Raw genomic sequence first — 16797 nt, 5'->3', positions numbered from 1 at the left:
CTAGGATAATAACACTACTGTAACTCGATCAACACAAATAACAGGTCGGTAAAGTTCGGATTTTTCCGAAAAAAGATAATCGATTATTATCGATAACCGCTGACAAATTCTTGCCGATAATCGATATTGAAATTTCATATCGATTCCCAGCTTTACTGGTGATGACTTATCACCAAAACTCAGTCTTACCCGCTGGTACACATTCGGGTCCTTAGACAAATCACAATCTCTCCAAAGGAAACGATGAAAAGGCTGATCATCAGGATGGATACTGATCATGTTAAACATCTTGCGTATATCTCCACAATAGGCAATTGTGTCTTGTCTCCACCCTAGTAAAACTTTAAACAGATCGTTCAAATAATTTGGGCCTTTCTCTAGAGCATCATTAAGGCATTTACCCAAATATTCTTCGGCAGAGTCAAAAACGATTCTGATTTGTGTGCTTGAGGCGTCTGGTCGTTCAACTTCTCTGTGAGGCAGTAACCAGAAAGGTTTAGACCAGTTGATATCTTCAGCCTTTAACTTAATGCAGAAGCTGTCATCAATAAGTTTACGAATCTCATTGTTATATAGTTCTACCTTGTTACTTTTAATTAGACGTTTTTCCAGTGAACAAAGTCTTTTCTGGGCCATAGGACGATTATCTGGAAATGATGGATGACCTGGCTTCCAAGGCATTTTCATCTGAATTCTACCATCAGGCAAAAACTTGGTATTTGACTTCAGACTCTCTATAAATGCAGATTCGGCTAACTCACTTTCACGGCATGTGCAGGCTTTAGTAGGCTTTACTCCGAGGCTATCAATTTCGAACAGTTTGGCAATATTCGGTGTGTCCATAATAGTGACATGATTGATGTACGATACTTCGGACTGTTGTCCTAATTCTCCCAAAAGTACCCAACCTAAAGGTGTTTGCTTGGCTATTGGTGCACTTTCGTCTGAAATACAGCAGGAACCTACGTCTTTAAAAGCGGTTGGAAAGTTGGTCCCAATAAGCAAATCGACCTTTCCACCATCGCAATAAATAAGGTCTAAAAGTCCAGACAAGTGAGGGTACAGGGACAGATTATGGTTGTCAATCGGTGGAATATCACCACAGACAATTTCTAGCGAAGAGGCAGTCAATTCGTAAACTTGCGAATTATTAACATCAGATATTTTAAGAACATAACTTCTTGACTTTTCAACCATTTCACAACCACCAGCTAATCTAATATGAATGTCTTTGGGTTGGCCACCATGCAGTCTAAGTTTATGAGCAAACGATTTTCGAATAAGTGATTGTTGGCTACCAGACTCTATCATTGCGATTGCTTCGTGTGTGACACCATAGTCGTCTTGAACATGAACTTTTACGACTGGCAAGTGACCACATCCAGCTGTATTAATTGAATAACTACTTGAGTTGGCTTGTGTTGACCGACTGTAATCCTCATGAAGAAGTGGGTGATGATTCTTATCACAACCAGATTTCGTGCACTTTTTCTTTTCAAAACAGTTTCTAGTCTGATGATTAGGTCTCAAACAGCAAAAACAACATCTATTGTCTTTAATTATTTCCCATCGATCTGGAACTTTACGCGCATAAAATGCAGGACATTCCTTAAGGGGGTGTGAGGCATCACATTTCAATAGGCAAGGCTGACTGGTGGCCTTAAACTTCTGAGGAGGCTGAAACGTCACAGAATTAGAACCGCTGACCTTGTATGATTTTCGCGCGTCATCAAATATACTGGAGCGTAATTGGGCTTCATCTCTTAACCAATTAACTAAAGTTTCTAAATGTTTAGGTAAATCTTTTTCATGACAATAAGATTTAAATTTGTATTGATCTTCGGTTGTTAATTTGTCAATCAAATCCACAACAATATAATCAGATTTCAGATCATGTTTTTTATTTAAGTCGTGCATCCTGGTAATAAAACTACGAATTTCTGATGCGAAAGCTTTCAAACTCTTAGCTTCACCACCTCTAAGTGGTTTATATGATTTTATGTCTCTCAGAAATAATGTCATTAACTCGTCTGAATTTCCATAATTTTGATCTAATATTTCAAATGCTGACACAATTGATTGGCAGTGGGTAATGTCCTTTCTAGCAGGTGGCAATACAGCTTCTTTAAGACGCTGAAGTTGTTCTTCTTCATCTTGGCAATATTTTCTCATAGCGAACTGAAAACTAGTCTTCCAGCCTGGATAATCACGAATGTTACCCGAAAAATGTTGAATTTTCAATCTTTCAAGTTGACATTTCATTTGCATATCTGATACAGTGTGTGAACGAGGCAATGATTTATTTTTCTCTTCTTCTTTTTGTGCTTTCTCAACTTTTAAAACGGTCAGTTTTAAGTGTTTGACGGCTACAGTTATATCGGCTCGAACAGAATCCACTTCTTTCATATAACTCATATTATTCTGAAGTTCCTCTTCAGCACAATCGTCAGGCAGGGCTGCTAACACAGATTCGTTTGCAGTCACAAGATTATCATAGTTCAACTCCATTTTTTCAACAGCTTTCTCAATTTGGCTTATTGTTGGCGAAGCCTTTTCAGTCAATATAGAATCAAATGAATTAACAGAAAATGTGAACAAACGTTTGGCAGTCTTTCTCTGTTTTTGGCTTCCTCCATTTTCCTCGTGTAAACAGGGCTTTAGTTGACAAAAACGTTTCTCAGGCAAATTTTGAGATTGTTTGGGGGTTGCCGGCAGGCGGGCACGATTGAGATGGCAAGTTTTCGTCTGGCAAATAAGGCAAAGGCTTTTCACAATAATTTGAGTATAATATTTAATCTTCAAACAGGCATGGCTTAGTGACAAATAAAAGTATTGAAGTATTTCTTATTATCTGAAAATATATAAATAAACCTTGGCTAAGTAACTAATTGAGAGATTGACAGTACTATTAAAACATGGTAAATAAAACACTGAACAATTATAATTGAAATATGACAATAATATACATAATTATAAGATTTAAATACCTCAAAATTTGTGTGATGGTCCACCTTCTCAATCGCTCAATCGACAAAACAAGTATGGCTTAAAATATTATACTGCGCATGTATTAATTAGAACAAAGGAACAATTATTACAACACAGGATACTGTGAAACCTAATATAAAATTAATCAGTGTACCGACCAGTATAAAACTTATAATAACAAAAATGATAATGTTAAAAAATGTAAAGTTCAATCTGTTCACAACAGGGTCACATTCCACGAGGGGATATCTGGCTGATTCTTAGACCCAGTTGTAGGAGTGTGAGAACTTATTGTAGTATATATATATTAGCATGCAACACAAATTATTATATTATAAAACACTAACTAAATGTATAACATTAACATCATCTTACATATGGCTTAAGTCAGGGCTGGCTTTACCATTAAGCGAAACAAACACTTGCTTGGAACGTTCACGAAAAATCCCGCTGTTGAAGTACATTTTAAAAAAATCGCAATACAACGACTGGCTACCATGTAAATATATATGTTTCGTAAACTGAGTTTGGAGGATCTGATCAAAGACTTTAAAATAAAAAGTAGGAGAAGTTTTTCAAATAATGTCAATAAATAAAGGAAGGGGTTATTAAAGTACATTAGTAGCTTGTACCGTATGTATAAAGTATACCAAAAGAACAGCCCTTTTTCCATAAACAGCGGTGATGCGTGAAATTATACAAAATATTGCTGACAGGCTAACTAGACACAATTTTATGGAACACAGTTACTTTTCACTTCACACATGTTTCGAGGATGATTATCTCTGTGTTTTATTTTAGCAATGTAAACCATATTGGGATATGTACAGGTTTTATACAAATAGAATCTTAACGAATCCTAATAATTGTTGTAAATAAATAGGAGTTAGGGCCTACAATGTTAAAATTTCTTTTTTTTCTTTATTTTTTTTTGGGGGGGGGGGCAAGTATATTCAGACCACCCCCAGAAAAACATTTGGGGGATCGGACCCCCCCCCCCCCCCAATGTGTGAAGCCCATGCCCATAAACATGAACATAAACACATAAATCAATTATATGATCACATTAGCTTCTATTCTAACGCATTCCCAACGGATATAATGCGTAAAGTAACTGTGGGGAATCTTTGAAATACAATCGACCTCTTCAGAAGATAAACAATGTTTATAATTTTCAAGTCAACCGGATGATAACCGTAGAGCAGGGTTTCCCACAACTTATTCTGAACGACCAGCAGTGATCCGACCGGCGCCGTCGCGGGGGTATGAGGACCCTCCCCCAGAATGTTTTCAAAACATGATTGCCCGAAACCTGTTTTGCGAGCATTTCAGAAGAAGAAACTTACTCCTCAAATTCACAAAAAGGGATTGAAACTCAAAATCAGTCGCGATCCCATGGCAATTTAGCGACCGTGGCGAAAGTATCAAGTGACCCCATTTGTTTTCGCGACCCCACAAATGGGAACCCCGGCCCTAGAGGTTGATATTTGGTTGTTATTTATATAAAACAATATTTTTTGGTATTCGGTTAAGATATCCGAAAGGGATTGGGAAAATCGACTTAACCTATGTTGTAAAACCACTCTCCCTAAGAGTGTCTATAACAGTGGTGTGTATAGAGGGGGCGACGGCCCAGAGCATCCATTTAAGGGGGTATACGGTTCCATAAATGTAAAAACCCTTTATATATTGTGATTATATATTGCATACTTCATCTTTCTTGAGCTGCGATGCATTTGACCTAACCGATACATTCGACCTAAAAGTTTATCAGTTTATATTGCAATTATTGATAACTTGCATACTTCATCTTTCTTGAGCTGCGATACATTTGACCTAACCGCTTATCAATCAGCGATTTGATCGGGAATCAATGACACCGTTCTGTCAGAAATACAGTCAAATTGTAGCAGGGCCAGTATTGATTTCTTTCTCTTTTTTGTGGGGAGGGGGGTGGGGCTTGGAATTGAACAGTACATTGATGATGGTTAGACGGGCGCTATATATGGTGTGTACCTAGTTGTATGATTGAAAATTAATCTACTAATGAGATTGATACATAAGCTACTCATAAATATCCCCCGTTATTATAAGTTATCTAGAAATATATCCCTGATTAACTGACCAAAAAAACTATGACAAATATATCTACACAAGTATAACATCTATAATTTATTTATAGAACAACGTTTTTTTTATGAAATAAATACATGTATTTACAAATTTGTTTTATGTACATTTAGAGTCAATACTCTATTTATTCAATCTCTTTCTACATCTTCCTCTATGATACTTTCTGTATCTTTATCTTTAAAAAAAATAATGTTTCTCGTTTCTTTTTCCCCTGCCCCCCTCCCTCGTTTTATTTCTCAATCTGCTTGTTTTTTAGCACAGCCACAAGTACACAATTTTCTAAGCCGTTTTCCCACTCTGATAAAAAATTTACGGAAATTGCTTTTATTTTTCTCTTTTTTGCTTTCTGCAGCTTTTGCTCCATAATTCTTCCCCTCCTCTAATTCCATTACTATTTCCGATTCTTCTATATCTCCCTTATCCATTTCCCTATCTTCCTTTTCTTTGGTTTGTGTTTTTATTTCCATCACATCGATGTCTTCTCTAAGTGCATTTATTTGTGTGTCTTGATTTTCCGTTTCTCTGTTGTTTTCTTCTTTATATTCTGTTTCTTCATCTTTTGCTTCTTTATATTCTGTTTCTACAGTTTTTACTTCTTTATATTCTGTTTCTACATCTTTTACTTCTTTATACTCTGTTTCTACATCTTTTACGTCTTTATACTCTGTCTCAACATCTTTTGTTTCTTTATACCCTGTTTCTACATCTTGTGCTTCTTTATATTCTGTTTCTGCATCTTTTACTTCTTTATATTCTGTTTCTACATCTTTTGCTTCTTTATACTCTGTTTCTACATCTTGTACTTCTTTATACTCTGTTTCTACATCTTTTACTTCTTTATACTCTGTCTCTACATCTTTTACTTCTTTATATTCGGTTTCTACATCTTTTACTTCTTTATACTCTGTGTCTATATTTTTTACTTCTTTATATTCTGTCTCTTCATCTTTTACCTCTTTAAATTCGTCTTCTACATCATGTACTTCTCTATATTCTGTTTCTACATCTTTTACTTCTCTATATTCTACCCCTTCATCTTGTACTGCTTTATATTCTGTCTCTACATCTTGTACTTCTTTATACTCTGTTTCTATGTATTTTACTTCTTTATATTCTGTTTCTATATATTTTACTTCTTTATATTCTGTATCTACATCTTTATACTTTGTTTCAATGTATTTTACTTCTTTACATTCTATTTCTATATATTTTACTTCTTTGTACACTGTTTCTATTTTTTTTACTTTTTTACATTCAGTTTCTATATATTTTACTTCTTTGTACACTGTTTCTATGTATTTTACTTCTTTATATTCTGTTTCTATATCTATTACTTCTTTATATTCTGTTTCTATGTATTTTACTTCTGTATTTTCTGTTTCTATGTCTATACATTTTACTTCTGTATTTTCTGTATCTATGTATTTTACTTCTGTATTTTCTGTATCTATGTATTTTACTTCTGTATTTTCTGTTTCTATATATTGTACTTCTGTATTTTCTGTGTCTATACATTTTACTTCTGTATTTTCTGTGTCTATACATTTTACTTCTGTATTTTCTGTGTCTATGTATTTTACTTCTTTTTTTTCCGTGTCTATACATTTTACTTCTGTATTTTCTGTTTTTATATTTTTTTCTTCTTTATACTCTGGTGCAGGTACATTCTTCATTTTCGGATGCGGTCCAAACATATTTGTACGAACTGTGTCAGTGTGTATCTTTATTCTGACCTCTGGTCTTACCAACAAATAGGGTTTGATATTCTCTGGTGGCAAAGTGCTGTTTCTATACAGGTCCATCAGAACATATGGGTTGACTGAAAAATTAGAATAAAGATATGTTGATCAGAAAACGGGTGGTTAAAAATTAAATTCTGTTCCATCATATTTTTTATGTTTTAACATGGAATTCGAACTGTCATGGGATCTTTTACGTGCAATCCAATGTATACAAGGGTATCTCGGCTTTCCTCCCATCCGAACGGCTATACGTTGTTCCTTACCAGGTTGTCGTGTACCGTATATGTAAACAATTTCCGCATCACTATCACCTGTTAACAGGCCGTTGGAACACAACCCCGTGTCTCTGTTCGGTTATGGGCTGAGTCGTCTAATGTGGAAAGCTGTGGGGTTGGGGATATAAGAAGCATACCCTCTCTGACCGTACATGATACCCATATCTACGTGTGGTTACTTACTTTTCTTTTGATTTTTTGTTGATTTGCAGCCGCCTGGAATGACACCTAATAATACAAATTTTCTGTTTTTCTGATTTTGTGCATTTTTCTTGTGTATTTCAAATATCTTGCCATGTTTCAGGCAAAATGCTCTCCCTTCTTTTTTGAAGTATCCCGGCTCCAATCCATTCTCGAGGTCTTCGGGACATGTTGCTATTTCAACGTCTGAAATAATAATAAAACCATGACATGTAATTATTTTAAATAAAAATAAACAATAACAGCATGTCATTCTCCATATGATCGAGATAATGTGACGACGAGACGTGAAAGCCGATTTCATTTATTTAGACATGGAAGTGCGTTTTAATCTATTTATTATATACGTGTGACGGTTTCAATGTCAAGTCAAAATTTGTGTGAAAATAATATACATGTAGATAGCCTAGCCATCTGGTATTTTTAGTTATTACATTGGTGAATTTCAGAAGGGCAGCGGTATCAATTGAGACTTTATTGTAAGGTCAATAGCTTCTCATTCAAAAACATTGAACAAATAGTGCAGGGGAGAAGAAGTAATGCATTTTTTCTTACCTTCTTCATCTCCTGTTTTTATATCTTCAGTTTTTATATCTTCTGCTGTTTTTATATCTTCGTTTTTTATATCTTCTTCTTTTATATCTTCTGTTTCGTTTTTTATATCTTCTTCAGTTTTAATATCTTCAATTTTTACATCTTCAATTTTAATATCTTCGGTTTCTGTTTTTATATCATCAGTTTTTATATCTTCGGTTTTTATATATTTGGTTTCTGTATTTATGTATTCTGTTTTTATACCTTCTTCCGTATTTATATCATCTGTTTCTGTTTTTATATCTTCTGCAGTTTTTATATCCTGTGTTTCTGCTTCTAAATCTTCAGTTTTTATATCTTCTGTTTTCATATCTTCTGCTTTTATATCTTCAATTTTTATATCTTCGATTTTTATATCTTCTGCTTTTATATATTCTGCAGTTCTTATATCTTCTGCAGTTTTTATATCTTCTGCAGTTCTTATATCTTCTGCAGTTTGTATATCTTCAGTTTCTATACCTTCGGTTTTTATATCGTCTGCAGTTTTTATATCCTCTGTCTCTAAATCTTCAGTTTTCATATCTTCGGTTTTTATATCTTCTGCAGTTTTTATATCTTCTGTAGTTTTTATGTATTCTGTAATTTCCATACCTTCGGTTTTCATATCTTCTGCTTTTATATCTTCAGTTTTTATATCTTCGATTTTTATATCTTCGACAGTTTTTCTATCTTCAGTTTCTATATCTTCGGTTTTTATATCTTCTGCTGTTATATATTCTGCAGTTGTTATATCTTCTGCAGTTTTTATATCTTCTGTGGTTTTTATATCTTCAGTTTTTATATCTTTGGTTTCTGTTTTTATATCTTTAGTTTTTATATCTTCGGTTTCTGTTTTTATATCTTTAGTTTTTATATCTTCGGTTTTTATGTCCCCTGTTTCCTTTTCTAAATCTCCAGTTTTGATGTCTTCTGTTTGTATATCTACTTCGGTTGTTTTATCGTCTGTTTTTGTTTTTATATCTTCTGTTTCTATATCGTTGGTTTCTGTTTTTATTTCTTCTACAGATTTCATATCTTCTGTTTCTTCATCTTTTGATTCCATATCTGCTGTGTTTATAACTTCAATTTCTGTATCTTCTCTATAATCACGACCTTCTATTTCTCTGTCTTCGTTTTCTTTACTTTCTGTTGGTGAATTCCCGAAGGACAAAGACATTACTCCGAACTTCATTATAACTACAAACGAAAGCCAAGTTTACATATTAAAATTTCTCATTAAAAAAAAAAAAAAAACCGAAGTCGCAGATATTCATTGGCATTTATCGGTCAATATTGATTTTTATTTTTATTTATTTTTTTTTTTTTTGTCACGTCTTAACCCGCGCTAAAATGATATTTTCAACATTTAATCAAGAAAACAAAATTGAAATATCAACGATAGACAATCTCCCGGCATGGATTCGCTCTGATTTAAAAGAGGCTCATCAAAAGATTTCAGTGAAAATCTTTAGTATGTAGCTAGTAGATATTTTCACCTATCATCGAGCGTTTTAATCTAAATTTTGGTCATATTGTCCCCAGTGCCGGAGTTAGATGAGGCGCCTGATACCTCCCTACCCTTTCGACTGGAGAAAAATGAAAGTGTCCTTTAAACACAATTGTGCAAAGCCGGGGATAATGAGGGATGTTTAACACTACGGTACGTGTAAGAAAGGCTACTGAAAGTGTCAAAAATATTATACATCTTGGTCGGATTCCTCCATGTGGTGAGGACCCAATGTTTTTAGTCTGCCAAGTCTGTAGGTATATCTATCCCTGATTGTTCTCTCTTTCTGTATAGAGAGATATTAAAATGGGGTTTAACACCCATTCCACACAATGCCATTTTGGGACTAATGTATGTTTCAATTTTGTTTAAATAATTTGCTTGAGCGTAGTGTTATTTAGCAGTCAGGGGAAACAGGAGGGCCCGAAGAAACTCCACGAGGTGGGACAGACGACCCTACTCCTTGTCACGTACAAACGGGTTTCACGCACACGCGTTAAACCACTGGATCACCCCCACATTTTGTATAGACCTACTGCTTAATTTGGTAAATCCAGTGGCACATTATGAAGTGAAAGTGTAAAGTTATTTCATTTCATATTTCCTTACTTTATGTGTTTCGTGTTTTTGAATGCCATATTTTCGCGTTAGATTTGAAAACAGAAATAAAAGACGACGAAAAGAAGGCGCGATTATCCACACATTCTGCACTGAAATAAATGTCGTATTATCGCTTTTGAAATAGCTAAAACATCAAGAAATTAATCTTTGGTCAATGAACAATTAGCGCCATGACAACGACCGGCATTCATTTTCTTTGCATTATTAACTTTCTTTTACTGTATAATAAACGAGACAGATTTTAGAAAAATTAAAAATAGTTTACATTACTTACCTGAAGTCAAAACTCTGTATTTAAAATATTTTCGATATTTTTTTCCGCTAAAATAAACCTGTGTAAGTGATGATATCGTTATAATATTATCGATTATGCTTGCTCCATATTACAAGACAATAAATTGTGACGTCATACTAATTGTGACGTCACAATGAATATAACACTATCGAATGTCGATTTTCATTGGCCATTATCATTCTATTTCATTGGGGGGGGGGGTATATTCTTCCAATGTGACGTGTATTCAATTCTATTAAAGGGACTCTTAAAAAGGGAAGGGGGGGGGGGGTCGGTAATCAAAGAGAAACATTAAATTAGATTTGTGAAATTTGAAATAATCGCTGTACAACAAGCTGTCTTACTTAATTTGAACAAAAAAGTGTTTTTGTCTAAAATAATTATCTCCCTTCCTCATCTGAATACTAGATCCTATACCTGAGTCTTGGGGTCATATAATCAATAACTTGACCCCCGACATAACTAACCCTCTGCAAGTGGTCCATCAGGAATTTTGCCATCGCTTTTCCCACTGACAGAATTATAATACCAGTAAATATGTTATTTTTGGGGGAATTTAAATAATTTTACTTATTCTCTGACAATTTCCAGTCAGAGCAGTAACGGGTGTACTTTTAATTGATTGGAGGGGGCATAATCGAGAATGCACTAGCATTTCCCAATTCCTTGGGCAGCCCCAGCCCCCTAACTTTCGGGCAATCTTACATATCGGGCAGACGGGTAAAGTGGAAAAAAAATGATTATTTCATCTAGATGGCAAAATAAAGTCCAATCTATAAAATAAGACACTAATTTTACTTTACTTTTAATTGAATATCACGAATTTGTACTGAATTGATTATCGACTAAAACATTTTGTCGGGAGACAATCTACTTTTTGCGACATTTTTCGGGCATCGATTATTAATTATGAATGCAGCTGCAGCAGTCTGGTTGGATGTTTGGAATTTAGGTCGGCATAGAATGAGCTTTCGGTTACAAAACCATAGGGCAACTTTAGATTTGCTTAACTCAAGGGTTAGAATAGCAGAAAAGGACATTTGCGGTGGTTAGATTTCTCCGGGAGGGCGAGGCCCCCATACTCCACGACTATTAATAAAAATTGGTTGTTTGGGATTCAGGTCAGCCACTATCAGGTAGGCTATATGTACCACACTGAAGTTGCTGGGATAGCAGAAAAACACGTTTGTGGCAGTAAAGTTTGTTTGGGATTCAGGTCAGTCACGTATGAGGTAGGCTATATGTATCAAACTAAAGTTGCTGTGATAGCAGAAAAACAAGTTTGCGACAGTTAAATTTTCTCCCGACGGTACCGTCTTCGTGGGCTGTAAACGATTGATTGATTGATTGGAGTTCCAGTCAGCCATCTTAATTAGGCTATATTGGACCACTTTAAAGTTGTTGGAATAGCAGGAAATGCGTTTGCGGCTCTCACAGAAGACCAGCGCCCCCGCCTGTAACCCTAAATGCTTTCGGGCATTCCGGGTTCTGTCCCCCCCCCTCCTCTCACAGAAGACCAGCGCCCCCGCCTGTAACCCTAAATGCTTTCGGGCATTCCGGGTTCTGTCCCCCCCCCCTCCTCCCTAACTGTCATCGTTTTCCACTCCACTTGGACGCCGATCAGTCACCCACCATTTCCCCCTAACCGAGATAAAGTAAGACGTCAAACAAACGAAAACGAATCTGACAGTACATAGGGCCGACCAGGGCCTAAAATAAGGTTAAATTCTCGTGGCACTGATTCTGTGCCCAACGGCGAGCGCCGGCCCTGTCGGAGGTGCGAAGTTCAGAGCTGAAAAACGACATCTTTGAACAATACTAGCGCAGTTTACATAGGAGTTTATTTGACTATGCGCAGACTTTTTCGCCAGAAAACTTGCTCGACCCCGCAGGGCATTTTTTCTGGAAAAAACTCAATGTCGCTTGCCCACATTGGTTTTTAGGCTGTGGTGGATCAAGCTCCGGTTTTCCATCCATATTTCAATACTTAAAAATCGCAGAAAATTAAGTCAAAGCAAAACTTGTACAAAGTAAAACTGAAATGACAATCAAGAACGCAGCTGATCGGATACCAGGCCTACTGAAAAGCATGTCTAGTGAGCTGATGTGGTTGGCGCTCAGTCGACTCATCCGAGGGAATCGATCGAGCGCCAGTTGATCTGATCTGATCTGATCTGTGCAACTTACAACAACAAGAGGAAACACCCATTAGAGTTCAGGAGGCATCGCTACCTTAGTGTTTTTTTTATTTTATTTTTTTTTTTTTTAAAAAGTGCGTTTTTCTTTTTTTCGAGGCACGGGTTTTTGATTTCGAAGCACGTTCGTGCTCCAAAGCACGTTATTTTAGACCTTGCGTCCACACGGCATTAGTGGATTCGTCCACACGAATGCCAGTTAACTCGTCCACAAACAAACTTGTCCACACGATAAGTTCAGTTAAGTCGCCCACAAATAATAAAACTCGTTGGTTGAGTCGTCCACGCGCATTGGTTGACTCGTCCACACGACATTGTTTAAGTTAGCGGTACAGAAATACGTTGGTTGAGAAAATTTAACATCTACAATGTTAGGTAAACACTTTCTGTATATTGCAGACATTTTTAATAATGGTCGAGTGCAGGGGTGTCAACAAACAGGCGTCCCGCGGGTCAGATCTGGCCCGCCAATATGGAGCCGAATCGTTGTCATATTAAGAGAAAATAGTATGGTTAAAATTGCAAAATTATCATAGTCAAAATGGTAAAAATGGTCATTTTCGAGATTTTTTAAATCATAGGATATAAACGAACGTTTTAAACGAACCATTAACCTAAATGCCTTGTAGTAAGATGTTGAAGTTGTCTACTTATTAATATCACCGATTGATTCTGTGTAAGTTTAAAACATGGACATCAATGAAAAGGCATGATGGTACGGTATAAATTTTTAGAGCATGCAGTAACGATTACGTTTAAAACAAGGTCTCGTTGTCGTGTTTCTATTCGATTTGTAGGTACCCCATGCAGCGAAAATTTTTCCTTCTGAATGTGCACGCTTGAGTGGCTTGTCTCGGAGTGATTTCTGACTAGTCACGCGATACGATAACACTCAGCGCAAGAGTCTATGAGTCTATAAATATCGTCGCACGTGAAATTCTCTACACAGCTATCAAATATTACGTAGCTGTGTTTCTATTCCATTTGTAGGGTATCCCATACAGCGAAAATGTTCCCTACCGAAAGTTGAACTTGATAGGCGAATGTGCACAAGAGTCTATGAGTCTATAAATAGCCATCTATCAAATTTTACAGCTGTAAAAAAAAATCTATTGTTGACGATTCTGCATAGCAGTAATATTGTGCTTTTTGGTTATTGCAGCAGCTTTAGAAATTACGCGAAGGCGCCAAGTTACTGGGGGCGGGAGATGGAGCTCAGAAATTATTTCATTTCGAGAATCCGAGAAATGCGTTCTCCGCCTTTTTGTGACTGTAGTTCCATCAAACATATACTATTCAAAAAAGGTAGGGGATATTTGATTTTTAAGTGTTATTAAAGTCACCTAATGAAACTGACGAAGAAACAAATGACAAAATGAAATGAAGTTCACATTCATCGATTTATTCCAAATGATCGTTAGACTAAGTAAGGCACAGACTGACCATTATAAGGGTAAAATGATACCCGGGGTCAAACAGCAAAGTTACCACAGCATCACAACCAAGTCAGTAACGGGTAAATCCTCCTCTGTTTGCCAAACAAGCATTGATCCGACGTGGCATACTCCTAATGAGACGTCTAAGGTCATTTTGGTCCAGATTGTCCCATTCCTGTTGCAACTCAGCAGCAAGTTCTTGGACATTGGCAGGACGTTGTTGACGTTGACGTAACCTCTGTCCAAGCATGTCCCAGACATGCTCGATGGGGGAGAGGTCGGGACTCAGTGCTGGCCAAGGTAATGTGGTGATGTTCTGTTGTTGGAGGTAACCTGTAACGATCCTGGCTCTGTGACATCTTGCGTTGTCATCCTGGAAGATGAAACGGCGGCCATGACGTCGTGCGAACGGCACAACATGGCCAAGATGTTGTCCCGGTAGTACTGGCCTGTAACACGCCCTGCAACAACATGTAAAGCCGTTCTTCCAGCAACAGTGATGCCTCCCCACACCATAACAGAACCACCCCCAAATCGATCATGTCTGATGACGTTAACGTCTTGGAAGCGCTCGTTTCGACGACGCCACACCCTCCTACGTCTGTCCAAAAAATCAACAGTGAACCTTGACTCATCTGAAAACATCACATTGCTCCAGCGTCGATTATCCAAGTGTTGACGATCCCTACACCAACGACGTCTTGCCTGAATGTGATGATCTCTCAAACAAGGGATCACGCGAGGACGTCGGGCGCAAAGGTGACCCCTATGCAGTCGATTCCGAATCGTCTGGCCACTCACTCTCACACCAGTGTCTGTTTGAAGACGAGCGCTGATCTGATTTGCTGTGATGACACGATTTCTCAAGGCCAAGGTACGGATAAATCGATCCTGGGCTTGAGTTGTCGCCCTTGGTCGACCTGAGCGTGGTCTGTCCTGTACAGATTGTGTATCACGGTATCTGGACCATAGCCTGCTTATGACAGACTGAGAAACATTCATCGTCCGCGCCACAACCGCCTGTGTTGTGCCGATCTGTAGCATGCCAAGGGCACGTAACCTTTCATTTTGAGTAAGCCGACGCATATCAAAATTTGTTTTCTGGTCACTAAAACAATTAAACTGATGTTTCCACCCTGGAATTCAATGCCACAATGACTGTAACATTCAAAGTCAGAGTCGTGCAAATCTTGGGTTGGACCCCCATGATGATCCCAAGCATCACATGCATTCCATGCGGTAGCTATTGGTGCGTTTGGGCGTCACATGTAACTGGAAATGTTTCTTCTGTTAGGTTCTATAGTGACTTTTTTCGTTGTCATTTGCATATTTTAGTATTATGCCCCCAAAATCAAATATCCCCTACTTTTTTTGAATAGTATATATATATGTTGTTGATTAAACCATTAACATGCATTATAAATATCGATTTGTCAACTTATAGATTGTTTTACATGTCTTAATTAAAAATAAAGTCAGAAAACCTCTATGTCGTTAACCAGTAAAATTATACCCAAGATCATACGTGTACAGGCAAAAACAGGAATTGCAATGCGCTTGTCTATAGAAATTGACGTATAGACAAGCGCATTGCAATTCCTGTTTTTGCCTGTATTATGCACTGTTCAAGTATATCACAGAGTATCTGTGAAGTATATTTAGATCAGTGATTCTCAACCAGTGTGCCGCGACACTAGGTGATCCCAATTAAGTATTCACGGTGTCTACTGATAAGTTCATAGCTGTGTTTTTCTTTATTTAGTTTGAGTTATTCTATGTAGGCGTTTTTGTGAGTCGATTAGATTAGGTTTTGATTTGCTAGTACGATTTGGTATGATTTCGATTTGATTAGCTATGGTACACAAATGTGAAATTTGATAATTACGATTTGGTAAGATGGCTGCCATCACGGACACCGATCAGAAAAAAAATTGTCTCTGCTAACATGACGAGGGGGGGCGTGTGTTTCACGTGTAGTCCAAGTTACCTACAGATTACAGTGACACTGCTGGCACCCAGAGGGCCTAAAATTGCTTAGAGCCAGAGGTGATCTAACATTCTTGTGGACTATAAAGTTAACATTAAAGGAGCTAAATCGCTAACATTTGGGATCTAGAATTTGACAAAAGTGGGTCGCAATGCTTATAATACTGTAATATGAATGTATATAAACTGATTTACATTCAATGGTTTCCGTTTTTACTCCAATTTCAAATCCGTTATGTTCGGCGAAATAAGCCAGCAGTCTCAAGCGAGTGCAAATTTCTAGCGTCTGGTTATTCCAGTTTACATACGCCGTTTGATTTGGTGCAATGTGTCTAGCCTCGTCCCTCGAGTCTCTTGATACAACTAGGGCTGAAGCGCATTGTGGTACACGATTCGTGTACCAATGGTAAAATGTTTATTTTGTCTTAAATATTGGATATCAAAAGCCCATCTTTTCCCGTTAAGATCACAACATGAATGTTGATATAATTTGACAAATAAATCGTGTTTTCAATGTTGAAGATTTTGGATGATATTGAGTTAGAGACTTAGCTACTTTAAACACGTCAAATGCGTTTTAAAAAAACATTTTTTATGGAGAAAAACAACAATAAGCATTAAGAATTACTTACGATGTCGAACATTCCGCCATTTTGAAAACGTCAAATCTAATCGCCTAAACACCTCCTGGGACGATTAGGTCGATTTGCCTAATCAGTTGAGTTAAATCGTCTCACAAATGTAACGATTAGCATAATCAACTTGGTTCACAAATGCGTATAATAGCTAATCGGTCTAATCTAATCGGTTCACAAAAACGCCTTATGTGTCTATGACTAGTTTCT

The sequence above is a fragment of the Patella vulgata genome, chromosome 5, assembly GCF_932274485.2.
Source record: "Patella vulgata chromosome 5, xgPatVulg1.2, whole genome shotgun sequence".
Lineage (NCBI taxonomy): Eukaryota > Metazoa > Mollusca > Gastropoda > Patellidae > Patella > Patella vulgata.
Note: the sequence above shows the minus strand (reverse complement) of the source record.